The 17,455-nt window shown below is 37.5% G+C and overlaps 1 protein-coding gene across 1 annotated transcript in view; it reads right to left on the bottom strand.

The window, feature by feature from the left end:
* Nucleotides 1-17,455, bottom strand: part of FSTL5 (follistatin like 5) — a 372,757-nt gene that overhangs the window by 119,101 nt on the left and 236,201 nt on the right. The window lies entirely within an intron of this gene.

Below are 17,455 nucleotides of genomic sequence, written 5' to 3'. Positions count from 1 at the left end.
GAATTTGGAGATTTTAATTTGTACCAAAGGCAAAATAAATTCCAAATGAAAGCAGGAATGATAACTGTTTCAAGTACAGTAAATGTTCATCATGCATTCCATGTTAGACTGAATGACTAATAAGACTAATAAAAGAAAATTTCCAAGAAAAGAACATTATATTCCGCTATAAGTGTATTAAAATTTTGTCAAGGATAGTGTCCTTTGTATAATGTATGCATTTCCTTTTTTCATTTCATAGGAAGAATCTTTTGGATTCATTCATATGGCTCCAGAGTGGGTTGCTGAAATCTCTATAGCACCTATATGGAAAATAGGCAAAAAAAAAAAAAATCTAGTATGGAGCTCTACCCCACCTTATTTTTTGGCGTCTACAATTCCAGGCACCGATTTACTCTAGGGCAACCATATCTGGGTTGTAAAAATGACTAAATGGCAGCAAAGCAATATAAAAATGTTAGCATTTAATTGCCCTCTAATAGCTGGAATTTTTTTTTTTTTTTTTTGCAGTCCAGAATTTGTATCCCTAGCTTACATCCAGGATGCAAGGTGAACTTTAAGGGGAACAGAAGAATTTAGAATAGAGAATGGTATGCAGAGATATAAGGTCCTAGAGAATTGTGTTCCTATGACCTTTGTATACCTTCTGATATTAATATTAGACCCACTCATTTCCATGAGAAAATCAGATCTATAGACAGCAAATTGGCTGCAGTTCACAAGCATATATTGAACTCTAAACTCTCACCATTATGTTACACTTACTTCTATAATTTAATGCTTTTATTTTGGTAATGTTTGAAGGAGTAAAACAGATACCTGAACCCAAACCTTCAACTACCAAGGCCCCTGAACTCCAGTAAGCCTCCTTAATAGCTTACTTAGGCATTTGCAGATGCTGGCTCACGAGTTATCTTAGATCAGCACTTTTATTTTTAAACAGGAACTAGGAAGTAACTAACCACAAAAACTAACTAGTGCTGACCTCTATTATTCTGCTTATCTCACTATAAGGAGAAAATCTAACCCATGTTATGATCTGACACTGTTACTGGTCAGCATTTATTATACAACTATATAACAGTTGTTTGTACTTGTAATGGTATGCGAGAAAGACCTTGAAAGACAGGGTAAAGAGATGCTGCCTAGGGAATAATCAAATAAGAGAGGGCATAGCCCACAGCTGAGAAATGGGTGAAGAAGGAGGCTTAGAAGGGACCTTCTGTAACTTCCCAGGCTGTAAAGGAGACAATGGGACATTTGTACTTTCAGACTTGCAAGATTGATGTCAGCCTTCCCAGATAGAAACAGGAAACATGACCAGATGAGCTAATATACTTTATTGTAAGGCTACAGTAACAGAATTTTGTAAGTCTGAAAGTACCAATCTCCCACTGGCTCCTTTACAGCCTGGGAAGCCAGGGAGGGTCCTTTCTAGGTTTCTTTCTCTATCCATTATGCAGCTGTGGGCTATGCCCTCTCTTATCTGATAGTTCCCTAGGCAGCATCTCTTCACCTCATCTTTTAAAGTTTTTCTCACATACCATTACAGTATCCTCCTTCACTGGACAGCACCTTATGGTCTGCTTCCAGCACTATTCAAATAAACTTGGCGCAAGCAGATTGTGTGATCTCCACTTCTAAATTGGGTCACGGGGATTTTTTCCCCTTCATTTTATCACAAGTTGTTTTGTAACCAATGTTAAATGGAACTCAAAGAAGGGTGGAGATTACCAGAGAAATTATGATGCAATGAAAATTCTTTCAATTTTTAGCTATTTTATAATTTAAGTAATAACTAGAATTTCTCACCCAACCTATTTAATTTCACCAAAGAATATTCTCTTTGATTTTCCCCCAAAACCATTTCTTTTTGGTAATTGAATGAGATAGTTGGAAAATATTCAGCATACTTGACCAAAATCCAAAACATAGGTCCTGTCATGATACCATAAAATGTTATCAGCTTGTTGTCTTACAGAGATATAACAATGAAATTAAGCTTACGCACACATATTAATTCATAGCTTTATCTTCAAAACCTTTATTATATTTTCTGTAATATCTTGCCTACTTGATTCTAGGTTTCAGTCTGAACTTTAAGAACTGAGCATAATTTCAATTGTACATATGTGCAATCCCTTCACGGGCCACCCCAAAACTCACATATGATGCCTTCAAGGAAATCTATCACATTTTTTTTTCTGTACATAAAAAACACATTTATCAAATTTTAAGGATCAAACTACTACATACCAATAAATATAAACTTTTATTTTTATTTAATTTCCCCCTCCAGTATTACAATAAGAAAGAGAACACAAAAGCAGGACTTACTCATCATTTAACCAAAGAAAAAGAAAGAGAGAGAGAGGAGGAGGAGGAGGAGGAGGAGGAGGCGGCGGCGGCGGCGGCAGACTTGATTCCCCCAATTGGAATGGTTCTTAATATTTTTACATTATCTTCTTTAATGGAGTGGGAAATTGAGAGAAACATTTTGAAACCATGTAAACCAACAGAATGTACATTCTGATTTTTGCAAATGAAAAGTAACCAGTTGTTTCAGGCTCCTTTCATCTTGTATACCCTGGTTTATATAGCAAGAGAACTACAGTTGCTCCTTCTTTTAGAATTAAGAATAAATCCTTTGTCTAGAAATTGAATACATAAGTACTACATGGTATTTTTGCATGAGAATATCCATTCCTTTTCATAGGTTTATTTAGCTATCACTTTAGCTTTTTTGTCCTGTAGTCATGGTGAGAGCTGATCAGTGGTCCTTCATATCTCTGCATTGCAAACAAAGTGCAGAACATTGTATGAGAATCTCTGTTTCATTTTAATCTTACTCCTAAAGCTGAAAACACATGAGCAGGAGATGTCCTAAGAATGCAAAGAATGGTATGTGAATTGGCCCATTTTAAATATATACAGGACTTTTTTTTCCATTAATTGTATAAAAGAAGAGTGTTTAAGATTACATGACAAAGACATCCATATTTGAAAAACTCTTAAGGGAGAATGTTCTGCAGTAAATGTTTTGTGACAATGGCCTAAAGGAATCACAAAGAGCTTGAGTGACTTCATTATTGCTTAAAGAACAAATTAGTCTCAAGAAGACAACATTAATCTTTCAGTTGGATGAAGCACATCTATCAATGAATGTGCAGAGATCTTTAACAGACACTTTTTAGCCAAATTAAGAGACAATTTCATAATTAGTAGAATTAAAGAGAGAGCACATTTGTTTAATGTATTTCCAGAAGAAACATCAAACAAACATTTCATTACAACTGGCAGAGACACAGAGTGAGGGAGAATTCTGTTGCTGTTGCTGCTAAAACTGAATAATTGATCTTAAAATATAAGAAATAAGAAATAATATAAAAATATAAAAATATTTCAGAGAAAAAAAGACAAATATTGAAGTAGCATAAAATTCACTTGCCTTTACTGTTGCATTATATTTGCATATAGTATATGAACTTTAATTATGTATCATAGAAAATAAATCGAAACCCTGTTTAGTCATAATTGTTTGTAAATATTATACTTAATAAGAGCAAGTGGTTCCAATAGGTTATGGGATAAAGTATAGATCAGATTTGTCCTTCACAAAAATATTGAATCAATGCCAATTCAAGATACTGTATCACCTATTTTACAATAGGGTATGTGTGTGTATATGTATGTATGTATATGTATACATACACACACAAGTATATGCATATGTGTGTATGTATATATATATCTCTCTCTATATATATATACATGTGTGTGTGTATATATTTATATGTGTACATTATATATGTGTGTATGTATATGTATATACATATACATATACACATACATACATACACACATATACATACATACACACACACACACCCTGAAATAATAGAACTTATTTCAGTGACATATAGGTTACAAATGTTGCACTTAATGCAATAAATGGAGATGTTAAAAGAAACATCCATATATTCATTGCTTTGAATCAGAAAAAAAAATCTAAAATTGTATCTGTAAAAGGAGTAAAATGAAATTTTGCAGCACAGTTTGCTAACAATGTATATTTTTATTGATTAATATCAATCAAATTTGTATTGGTTATGTCAGCCCAAATAGTTATTGCAGGATGAAGTCATCTTCACTGAAGGTTGTGGACCTACTAGTCCAATGTGAGGTGGCGGGGATAGATGGGCAGGCTGAGTGTCCCAAATGGCCATGCTTGTTCACAAGCATATTATTATTATTATTATTATTATTATTATTATTATTATTATTATTATTATTATTGATGTATATTAACAAAATACCCTAGTGATTACACAGTATTAATCACTACATATAGCATTAAAAATACATATTTTACAGTGATTAAAATAAATTATACATAAAAAGAAAATATATTTTTAAAAAAGAGATCCATATAGGAATGAAATCATTCTTTAAACTCAGGAAAATAAATTTCCTTCTATTTACATAAGATACCAGGCTTGATAAAGCCAATGTTCTTTATAAAATTATAAAATTCATACATTTGAAATATAATTTAACATCACATTTACTTCTTTAACTATTATATTTCTTTCCAAAATGTATTAACCTATCTTATAACATGAAACCAAAATGGAGCAATGGCTAGACATATATCCAATCTTTTAAAAATATTATTTAGTGGTCCAATAAATATACACTAATATTTTCTGAAGAATTAACTTCATTATTAAATTACAAGAATTATAATTTATGTTCATTATACCTGTACGCAACTGCATATATTCATGAAAATAATATATCATTATATTTGAGTAAAATTATCTGTAATTCTACATATAACAGGTACATGGGATAAATGATGCACAAAATGCTTATAGAATTTAAAGGAATTAAAAAAAAAAAAAAACCTCAGGTTCGATGAACCAAACCTGACATATTTGGAAGAAAAAAAAGGAAAAACTTGGGTAAATTTGTACACCTCTGTCATAAGACAACTATATAATATGGGAGAAATACATATGAACAGAAAACTGAAAATGCAGTCAGACTTCCTAAAGGCTGGAGGAAAAATAGCATGAACATTCCAGGGTTCTCCCCTCCCCACCCCCCACCCCCCCAGTGATTGACAATTCACTGAACAAGTAATGAAGAGAAAATGGAATAAGTATTTTGACAAAAACAAGAAGAGAACAAAAGGTATTATAACAACATTTCCATATATTACATTTCAATTATTAAAATATTAAAACAGGAACATATTATACAGAATATCTAATAGCTATGTTTTTAAATTAAAATTTTGAGCCTTTTCATTCCACTTACTTATTTATTCACTTGCAACCACAAAATACCCCTTTGTGTCTCAACCAGCAAACATTATCCAGATTGGAGCTGACTAGATAGAATTAAGACCACATTAAGCCTGAATCCATTTAGTTTGCCTATTTACAATGTAATTTAAAAGCAATCACCTCCTCAAACGATATAGAAACAATCCTTTGCACATAATCTACAGCCAGATTCAAACTCTTCACGGGAAGACCATAAAGGCCTGAAATAATAACAACAACAATAATAATAAACCCACAGAGTATTGTGATGGGATAGCTCTTATCTTTCATTCTGTGGTTTTAGTATCATTTTTCATATTGTAATAAAGGTGTAGTGTTACTATATATGATCTTTTTTCCCTTGTATTGTTCCCTTTTGCTTTTAGCTCCCATTTTGTTCATCTGAAATTTAACATTTCTAAACATGTTTAGAACAAAAAACAGACTGCCATCAATGGAACCCAAACATAAATCCTGTTGCTTAGAAAAGAAAGTGATAGTAATCTATTTTAAAATGTAATTGAAATGTAGTTTTAAAATGGCAATTCAGGACAACTCGACACTTGGAAAAAAAGCTCAAAGAACAGTAATAGCTTTGAAAATATTGTCTGCATGCCAGTTCTTGATCTTGTTTATCTTTCAAAATGTGACCTACACTATAATAATACAAGTAGTTTGGAATATCTATATATCTATATCTATATATAAAAAATAAAAAAAAATAACAGATTTCACAAAAAGCACATGAAATGCATTTGAGGTTTGCTTTCTCATTCTTGGTAAAGGACTTTGATTATGTGGACCCATTTATTAACGATATGCATTTAGGAATGAAATTGAGGACCCTGCATATTAATACAGAGCTATACAGAGATAAGCAACATCTGCACTGGGCTCTGAATGTAGATAAGGTGCTGTGTGGAAGACAATAGCTCTATAACGCTATGCCCTGACCACCACAGATGAGTCAAACGCTTTTAAGGTAGCAAAGTAATAAATTACAGTGGAACCTCGGGTTACGAATGCTTCTGTTCACGAACTTTTCGGGTGACGACCAGCTCCGGCTGCAAAATTTTGCTTCGGTTCGCGAACTCCGCCTCGGGTTACGAACAGGATCTGCGGCCATTTTCTCTCCCGTGACCTGGTCCGCGGCCATTTTCCCGCCCGTGACACATGGTCCATGGCCATTTTCCACCCCTGACATATGGTCCGTGGCCATTTTTCCGCCCCTGACACGTGGTCCGCGGCCATTTTCCGCCCCTGACACATGGTCCGCGGCCATTTTTCCGCCCCTGACACGTGATCCGTGGCCATTTTTCCACCTCTGACACGTGATCCGCAGCCATTTTCCACCCCTGACACATGGTCGTAGGGAGGGGACTCTCCCTCCAAGCAATAACCGCCTCCCTGTCCTCCACGCCAGAACAGATTAACAGTAATTACATTGAACCTTATGGGAAAATTTGCTTCGGGTCACGACCAATTCGGGTCACGACCAGAATCACAGAACGAATTAAGTTCATAAACCGAGGTTCCACTGTACATTTCCACTCTCATGCCCCTTCTTCCTCACACACAGGGGTTGTTTTTTTTCCCTTTTAATCCATGATCATGAGTGCTGTATATTATCTGGTCTGGCAATTAATGGAGTATGACGTGACATTTTCTCCCATGTTATTTATTTATTTTTGTCTGGGAGAAATCCATTTTTAAAAATGGATTGTTCCACAGAAGCCTTTAATAACCAAAAATAGATATCGATACAATATTAAGCAAGCATGGGAGTTTCAAAAGCGTAACTACTGTTTCTCCGCAGTATCAGTGGGCCAAAGTCTGTGATGTAAAGAAAAGGAAAATATACAAAATAGTATCTCTTAGAAATCTATACATGAATTTAATTCTTAATCCATATTGGGCTTCAAATGAAAGCAAAACTAAAACTAAGACATTACTTTCAGTTAAGCCAGTGTTGTCCAAACTTGGCCACTTTAAGATGAGTGGACTTCAACTCCCAGAATTCCCCAGCCAGCATGCTGGATGGGGAATTCTGGGAGTTGAAGTCCACTCATCTTAAAGTGGCCAAGTTTGGACAACACTGAGTTAAGCAGTGTGAGAGGGCTGTTAAAAGTATAAATGTTTGTTTAAGAAGAAGACAAAATAAGAACACAAGGTGAAATACAAGGCTTATATTGTGAGATATATTGTGCCTCTTCCTAGAAAATGCCAGGGTGGGACTCAATTATCACAGGCAGCTGGAATGCCAGGTTGGATGCTTGTAAGTAAAGTTTGAGTTAAGGAAATGAGGGAAATGGGGTGAGAAGTGTTTCTGCCTGGCTGCAGCTACTTTTCCCAAGCACAGACAGCGACCCCAACTTCACTCCCTCACAATTTCCCTTATTATATTTCTACTAATTTTGTATGTATGCGTGTTGCTTCTACAGTGGGGCAAAAAAGTATTTAGTCAGCCACCAATTGTGCAAGTTCTCCCACTTAAAAAGATGAGAGAGGCCTGTAATTTTCATCATAGGTATACCTCAACTATGTGAGACAAAATGGGGAAAAAAATCCAGAAAATCACATTGTCTGATTTTTAAATAATTTATTTGCAAATCATGGTGGAAAATAAGTATTTGGTCAATATCAAAAGTTCATCTCAATACTTAGTTATATATCCTTTGTTGGCAATGACAGAGGTCAAACGTTTTCTGTAAGTCTTCACAAGGTTTTCACACACTGTTGCTGGTATTTTGGCCCATTCCTCCATGCAGATCTCCTCTAGAGCAGTGATGTTTTGGGGCTGTCGCTGGGCAACACAGACTTTCAATTCCCTCCAAAGGTTTTCCATGGGGTTGAGATCTGGAGACTGGCTAGGCCACTCCAGGACCTTGAAATGCTTCTTACGAAGCCACTCCTTCATTGTCCGGGTGGTGTGTTTGGGATCATTGTCATGCTGAAAGACCCAGCCACGTTTCATCTTCAATGCCCTTGCTGATGGAAGGAGGTGTTCACTCAAAATCTCACAATACGTGGCCCCATTCATTCTTTCCTTTACACAGATCAGTCGTCCTGGTCCCTTTGCAGAAAAACAGCCCCAAAGCATGATGTTTCCACCCCCATGCTTCACAGTAGGTATGGTGTTCTTTGGATGCAACTCAGCATTCTCTCTCCTCCAAACACGACAAGTTGAGTTTAGACCAAAACATTCTACTTTGGTTTGATCTGACCATATGACATTCTCCCAATCCTCTTCTGGATCATCCAAATGCTCTCTAGCAAACTTCAGACGGGCCCGGACATGTACTGGCTTAAGCAGGGGGACACGTCTGGCACTGCAGGATTTGAGTCCCTGGCAGCGTAGTGTGTTACTGAAGGTAGCCTTTGTTACTTTGGTCCCAGCTCTCTGCAGGTCATTCACTAGGTCCCCCCGTGTGGTTCTGGGATTTTTGCTCACCATTCTTGTGATCATTTTGACCCCACGGGGTGAGATCTTGCGTGGAGCCCCAGATCGAGGGAGATTATCAGTGGTCTTATATGTCTTCCATTTTCTAATTATTGCTCCCACAGTTGATTTCTTCACACCAAGCTGCTTGCCTATTGCAGATTCAGTCTTCCCAGCCTGGTGCAGGTCTACCATTTTGTTTCTGGTGTCCTTCGACAGCTCTTTGGTCTTGGCCATAGTGGAGTTTGGAGTGTGACTGAGGTTGTGGACAGGTGTCTTTTATACTGATAACAAGGTCAAACAGGTCCCATTACTACAGGTAACAAGTGGAGGACAGAGGAGCCTCTTAAAGAAGTAGTTACAGGTCTGTGAGAGCCAGACATCTTGCTTGTTTGTAGGTGACCAAATACTTATTTTCCACCATGATTTGCAAATAAATTCTTTTAAAATCAGACAATGTGATTTTCTGGATTTTTTCCCCCATTTTGTCTCTCATAGTTGAGGTATACCTATGATGAAAATTACAGGCCTCTCTCATCTTTTTAAGTGGGAGAACTTGCACAATTGGTGGCTGACTAAATACTTTTTTGCCCCACTGTATATTGTGAATCGGCTAGCGAGTCAGGTTCCAAGCTGGATGGCACTGAAGTCAAAGTAAATGAAACAAACAAAGAAAGTTTTAATGAACTAATATACACAGAACTATAACTCTAACTTTTAGTGCTTCAAGGAAGAAACTTTACCTAGTAGATATTCAAGACAGAACAATTACAGTAACACTGATGACAGAAAGGAAAGGTGAATTGACTCTTTGTTTTTATTCTGTTGAAGCCCTTCCACTGTGTACGGTTAACTTTTTATAACTGTTGTCCTAAAAAAAAGTATTAGTATTTTAGCCCCCAAACAAATACTTCTGTCCCCCCCCCCCAATATTTCTTTATCTTTAAATGCTTTGCTTCCCCCCAAATGGAAAATATCATTTTATGAGGCTTGAACTACTGAAGATTACATTTCAAAATATAATTCCCCAGTAGTGATAAGTGACTTACTAGAAATAGTAATACTAAACCATCCAAGATAAACCAGTATTTGTTAATAGATAAGCAATGCTAGGAATCCAAAAACCTACTTCTCCTTTCCCAAAGAGAAAAAGATAGCATAAGCTTTACAGCAAATAATAAAATACAAGTCCAGCGAGAAAAGATGCATATTTGTTGTTTGTGCTCTACTAAATGTTGATCTAATTTGTGCTCTACTAAATGTTGTTTCTGGATATTTGGAGGTGGGGGGGAGGGCATTCTTATTTTATTTTATGGGAATTACTTTCCAAAATCCTTTTTTTTCAATAGAGGATAAACATTTGAAGAAATTATCAGTGATTGGATGCCCTGTTATTGCGCTTACTTCACTTATAAGATGACTAAGGAGTGTATGGAAGCAAATTCTCTTCCCCTGAAGAATTTTGCTCTAGCAGTATGCAACTTCCCAGGCTTCAATTCCATCCCAAGGGAAGACATCATGAGATAATTCCCATTGGGCCTTTTGAAATCAAGAAAATGGGCAATCGGGAAGGCTACAGAGTAATGGAGAGTGGTGAAAGAAGACAAGAAAAGCAGCCCTTTTGCATCTGATGCTGAAAAGATGCTTTGGAGTAGGTATGGGCAAACTGCCATACCTGTTGATGCCTCTTCAAAAAAGCTGCATCTTTTGTTCAGCTCCCATGGCAGCCACAGGATCCCAGGAAAACATGCATTTGAATTAAAGAGATGTTGACAGCTCTGCTGTGAAGTACCATTTTGGCTTTGGATTCAAAGTACTTCACATCGCTGTATCTGAGAATGATGCTTCTTTCACAAGGAAATACAACTTTGGAAAACTGATAGGCAGACACTGGCATGATGACAATGTACAAGTATCTTTGTACGCATAGCTACTTCATCTGGGCTCCATTAACTATAAAGTTTATATAATGACATAAGACATAAAACTACATTTACCTCAAAGGGAGAAGGTCCTGAATTTAAGATGGCAATCCCCATTAGAATGTCCATCTAAATCTAAGACAACTACTGCATTTTGGGGGTGGGAAATTAAACTTCCTTTCACTGTATTATAAATTCTGTATATGTTTCATATATAAAAGCATTACCTTCATATTTATAGGAGCTTGAATACTGACATATTTAACTTTGAGAGCAACTGTTGTTTTCTGTGCACAAGGCCAAATAGCTGCTCTTTTTTTTTTTTTTTTTGGTTAAAACTCTGTTCTTTTTGAAAGTAATAGACAAGAACTGTCTGGAGTAAAGAAACAACAACACTGATTCTAGTTAGATACTGTAGCTCCTCTTTCCAACATGTCTGATAAAAAGTGGGCTAATACAGAGGAGGAGAAGAGATAAGGTAATGTAACATGCTCTCAGATTCAACCTGTACTGAAGTGGGTGTTTCCCCCTCTTCCCATGAGAGGGAAATAGGCATTTTTATCAGTGTTATTTAGCAGAGAAGACATAAACAAGCCGCCTGCAACATTCCTGCCTGTCTGGCGCAATAATGAGAGTCAAAAGTTAGACAGTTCTGCTTGATATAAATAGAAAATGTGTTTCAATATGGTCCTCTCAAAATTCAGTGGTTTCAGTCTTCTGACATTAAGGTAGGCTACCTTGTACTCCCTTGTCAGATGGCCAGTTTTCCCTCCTAAATCCTATAACGTTGTTCAGACAAATAATTGAAAATAGGGCTCAGAAGACACAGCTTGCAGCAATTTCCCCCTCCCTTTACTGGGGGAAAATAGTGAAATATTCATTTGAGATTGCGATTCCTGTCTTGGGCAGGGAAGTAAGATAGGCTGGATAACTCAGTTTTGGTTTAGCAAGGTTTACAGAAACACTAGATAGATATAATCCTCATCATCTGGATAATTTAAAGCTATGGTAAATGACAAGCATGAATGGCATCTGGGCAGATCAGCCATGACTAAAGATGTTGAAAATGTCCCATAATTGTGTTGCATTAGAATAAATTTGAGTATTTAAGGAAGTTTCAGGAAAAAGCAAATAGTTTTAGGATATTCAGAAATCCATTCAAGTCTAACATCTGGGTGCTTTTTTCTGGCTTATGCTGGAGGCCCTCTCAGCTGTCCTGAATTACAGCTTGTACTACAACTGACTCAGCCATGAGTTGTGGAGTATTTCAGAATGTGAGTTGCAGGCAGTCAGCCTAAAACTCCCATAGTGTCCAACGGGATGTCTCCCAGGTTAACCAATTTCTCCCAGGTTAAGCAACTCCTAAACCCACCAAACTTTCCTATTTGGAACTTTATTTGGAAACTCTTGTCAGAGCTTCTTTAACAAGAAAAAGAAACCTTCTTATTAAATGTTGGTTGTCTCTCCCAACTACCTGTAAAAAGAATATGGCAGAATGAGAGGACATGTTCTTTTGCCCTACTGGCCTCCTCCCATTGGAAAGAGATCCTTTTGTGCCACATGCCTTCAGCCAGCCACTGCCAGAGAATGATAGCATCTACTGATATGGAAAAGCTCCTTTTGACAACTCATCGATGGCCAGCTGATTAGAGGCTAAGAGACTCCAGCAACTTTACGGCCTTGTGTGACAAAGGCATCAAAGAGTCAACATATCTTCTTCAGGGTGTGATGTGGGAGAAATGAAAGGACATTTCTGCAGCACTGTCCAATGCTTTGAGATTGGGCAGCACTGAAGTTGTCCAGTTTGGACCCTCCTTGTTGTGCACTGAAGGGCTTCCAGCTGATCAGTGAAGGCCTTGGGCAGCCTGAAGCACTCTGTGAAGCACTAGAGAGAAGGCTGACTTTGAAGTCACCTGAACTTCATTGTCTTTTCTTAAAAAAATAACTTGAAGTACATAGAAAAATGGCATAATGTTTTACTGTACACAACAACTTTCAAATATGTTAAATATTTGAATAATATTTATTCAATAATAAATAATACAACTGAGTAATACAATGCTCATTTAAAAAAAAACTGAATATATACATAATTATATATTATGGAAGAGGATAAATTGGTGCCACTTTTGCATACTCAATTAAACAATGTCAAACTGTTAAGAAATAATCTGGAGCTAAACCAAACTTCCTTCTCCCTCCCTCTACCCCCAACTCTCTTTTTCTTTTTCCCTCAATTTCTTCATTAGGGCTATATGCCAACATAGTTGAATCCAGATTGATATTGAAATATTATTCTCTGTCTTCCTAACACAGTTTATAAATTGTCTGGCAAAAATATTATCAGTTCTTTATGCAGCAATTTTTCATTTGCTTCCTCAAGAGCTGATAATAAAGCTAATTAAGATCTAGCACAATAACTTCATTAGTCATTTTCCCTTTTTCACTGAAAACTTCTTTTCAAAAGCTTTAACTTTTTGGACAAATCCACCACTACAGCTCTAACTTCACCTATATTCAAACTATTCAATTTGATCTGAACTCAATTTGGAAAATGTTCCACAGTTATAATAAACATATTTTTCAACTGTATTCATTATAGTAACATTGTAAGTTAGAAATTCTTATTCCTTCCTTATCTGGGTTGCTATACAAAAATTTTAGTTTTAACCCATGCTCTTTTACCTCCAAACATAGTTATTCAGTATTTTCTGCCATTTCTGGATAATTTTTTTAGAGAGATCCAAAGGAAAGGTTTGAAATAAGAAGTAGAAAAAGTGGTAAACAGATATTTTGATTGCAAGTTTTTTCCCAGCCAAGATAATTTTAATGACCTCTATAAATTAAGCTTTTGTATAATATTCTTAATAAATTCTTTATACTTTAAAGAATATAGCTTTCCCAGATTTGTAGGTATCACCACTCCCTAATAACTGGGGCATTTTCTATTATATTTTTCCCAGTGTTAATGAGATGGAAAGATTTTATTCCCAACAGCCAAATATCCCATCTGAGCCCTTTGTCTCAGATGATTAGAAAGATGATGAAACAGTGCACCACAGAATTAAAAACAAAACATACACATGGAAAAATGGGAAGCTCATGAAAAGAATAATGGTAATTTTTAAAAATGGTGAGTTTCAAACCTGTGCCATTGTGGAATTCATGGTAAAAGACAGCTTAAAAAGTATTAAAGAGCATGGTAAACAATAACTTTGTTAGCAGGGTGTTCTTTCTTCTAAAAATATGTAATAAACTGGTTTCATCTGGAATAAACTGAAATGAGCAAGAGCACTTGATATAAAATAACATGGAAAAGTTTATTTTGAAAGTGGAGTAGGAAACATGCCTTGAGATCACTTTGACAGGGAATGGGTGATTAATAGAAAGTGGCAACATTCATATCTGCCCTCCAGAAACAGTTGCTTGCCTGTTCTGGTGATGGGGCAGCTACACAATAGGGATAAGCTCTTTGTTAAGTTCCATCAGAAAGAAGACAAACAAGAATGATTGGTTGCATGGAAGAAAGTGTTTCTCATTACTCCTTTATATTTTTATAAGCCACTCAGAGCTATTGGAATGAGCATATACAGGTGAAACTCGAAAAATTAGAATATCATGCAAATGTTCATTTATGTCAGTAAGGCAACTCAAAAGGTGAAACCAATATATGAGATAGACGCATTACATGCAAAGTGAGATATGTCAAGCCTTACTTTGGTATAATTGTGATGAGTATGGCGTACAGCTTATGAAAACCCCAAATTCACAATCTCAGAAAATTAGAATAGTGTGAAAAGGTTCAATATTCTAAGCTCAAAGTGTCCCACTCTAATCAGCTAATGAATCCATAACACCTGCAAAGGGTTCCTGATCCTTTAAATGGTCTCTCAGTCTGGTTCAGTAGGAATCACAAGCATGGGAAAGACTGCTGATCTGACAGTTGTGCAGAAAACCATCATTGACACCCTCCATAAGGAGGGAAAGCCCCAAAAGATAATTGCAAAAGAAGTTGGATGTTCCCAAAGTGCTGTATCAAAGCACATCAATAGAAGGTATGTGGAAGGGAAAAGTGTGGTAGAAAAAGGTGCACAAGCAGCAGGGATGACCGCAGCCTGGAGAGGATTGTCAGGAAAAGGCCATTCAAAAGTGTTGGGGACTTTCACAAGGAGTGGACTGAGGCTGGAGTTAGTGCATCAAGAGCCACCACCACAGATGGATCCTGGACATGGGCTTCAAATGTTGTATTCCTCTTGTCAAGCCGCTCCTGAACAACAAGCAATGTCAGAAGCATCTTACCTGGGCTACAGAAAAAAAGAACTGGTCTGTTGCCCAGTGGTCCAAAGTCCTCTTTTCTGATGAGAGCAACTTTTGTATCTCACTTGGGAACCAAGGACCCAGAGTCTAGAGGAAGAATGGAGATGCACCCAATGCACGATGCTTAAAGTCCAGTGTGAAATTTCCACAGTCTGTGTTGATTTGGGGAGCCATGTCATCTGTTGGTCCACTGTGCTTCATTAAGTCCAGGGTCAAAGAAGCCGTCTACCAGGAGATTTTGGAGCACTTCATGCTTCCTTCTGCAGACGAGCTTTATGGGGATGCTGACTTCATTTTCCAGCAGGACTTGGCACCTGCCCACACTGCCAAAAGTACCAAAACCTGGTTCAATGACCATGGGATTACTGTGCTTGATTGGCCAGCAAACTCGCCTGACCTGAACCCATAGAGAATCTATGGGGCATTGCCAAGAGAAAGATGAGGGACATGAGACTGAACAATGCAGCGGAGCTGAAGGCCGCTATTGAAGCATCCTGGTCTTCCATAACACCTCAGCAGTGCCACAGGCTGATAGCATCCATGCCACGCCACATTGCGGCAATCATTGCTGCAAAAGGGGCCCAAACCAAGTACTGAGTACATATGCATGCTTATACTTTGCAGAGGTCTGATATTGTTCTATTTCCAATCCTTGTGTCATTGATGTCATGTAATATTCTAATTTTCTGAGATTGTGAATTTGGGGTTTTCATAAGCTGTACGCCATAATCATCACAATTATACCAAAGTAAGGCTTGACATATCTCGCTTTGCATGTAATGCGTCTATCTCATATATTGGTTTCACTTTTTGAGTTGCCTTACTGACATAAATGAACATTTGCACAATATTCTAATTTTTTGAGTTTCACCTGTATAAAGCTATAAATAAACAAATAAATAAATAAACAAGGGTAACAGTAAATGCACTTTTAATCTGCTTAATGTGATGAAATATGCTAAATGTCTACATAATTTTTATTTATTTATTTTATTTATTTTCAAATTTGTATGCCGCCCATCTCCCCCAATGGGTGACTCTGGGTGGCTCACAATAATAAAAAAGAAAAAACACAGGACTCTCCAAACATGGACATAATCTATAAATAGTTAAAAAACATATATAAAAATGACCTAAAAACCTCCTATAATTTGGCCCTAAAAAACCTGTAAGATGCTGGGGGGGGGACAACCCCTCACCCCACCAGCCATCTCCACAGGTGCGGGCCCCCCTCTGGCCCCCAGGCCTTCTGGCAGAGCCAGGATTTGATCTCTTTCCTGAAGGCCATGAGGGAGGGGGCACACCGCACCTCAGGCACCAAGATGTTCCATAGGGTGGGTGCTACAGCAGAAAAGGCTGTCTGCCTAGACCCCACCAATCAAAATTCCTTGACAGGTGGGGTCTGCAACCTGCCCCTTCTGCTGGACCGAGTGGGGCAGGTTGAAATGACCGGGGCGAGGCGGTTCCTCAGTTAACCTGGTCCCATGCCATGAAGGGCTTTAAAGGTGATGACCAACACCTTGAATTGGACCCGGAAACAAACTGGCAACCAATGCAGCTCACGCAACAGGGGTGTTATACATGCCCTCCTAGGGGCATTAAGAACTGTCCGCACCGCTGCATTCTGGTACCAGCTGTAGCTTCTGGATACTCTTCAAGGGTAGCCCCATGTAGAGCGCATTACAGTAGTCCAACCTGGAGGTGACCAGGGCATGAGTGACCGTGCGGAGGCCCTCCTGATCCAGGAAGGGGCGTAACTGCTGCACAACACGAAGTTGTGCAAAGGCCCTCCTAGCCACGACTGCCACCTGCTCTTCAAGCAGGAGTCGTGAGTCCAGGAGAAACCCCAGATTACGCACCGGGTCTGTCTGGGGTAGTGCAAATTATAAACTATATAATAGTTTACTAAGCAATGTCTACATATAATAGTTTACTAAACAATATTATCAGGATTTATTGGTAAGTCATATATCTGAATTAAATTAGGAATCATTCTGAAACAATACAAATAATGCACAATATCTCCCAGTGCTGTTTCATCATCAAGGCAAGCTTAGGTCAGTGGTGCTCTGTGGCTTTGTGTTGTGGCCTAATACCACCAGAGTTATTGAAGAGAAATGCTGATTGGTGGGCCCTGTCGTGGCCTTCCTTTTCACCCATATGAACAATTCAACACTCTAAATGCTAGGTGACTAAATCTAATCTACAATTGTTCCCATCCTTAAGAATCCCAACAACACAAATTCCTTACATTATCATCCTGTTAGCCTATTAAGTGTGCCTAGTAAATTATGAGTCCACTCATTATAATAAGTTAACGGATTGACTGGATCAAGAGAAACTTCTAGCTGATGAGCAAACAGGATTTAAGGAGCAGAGATCTACAATGGATCAGTGTACTATATTTTAATAGAGAAATAGACGTGTGGGCAGCACTATCCCTTGTA

This window comes from Python bivittatus, unplaced genomic scaffold, assembly GCF_059951505.1.
Source record: "Python bivittatus isolate LINGU-HERP-01145 unplaced genomic scaffold, Pbiv_v1 ctg000070_np1212, whole genome shotgun sequence".
NCBI classification, from domain to species: Eukaryota; Metazoa; Chordata; class Lepidosauria; order Squamata; family Pythonidae; genus Python; species Python bivittatus.
This window is presented reverse-complemented; position numbering and strand designations above follow the sequence as displayed.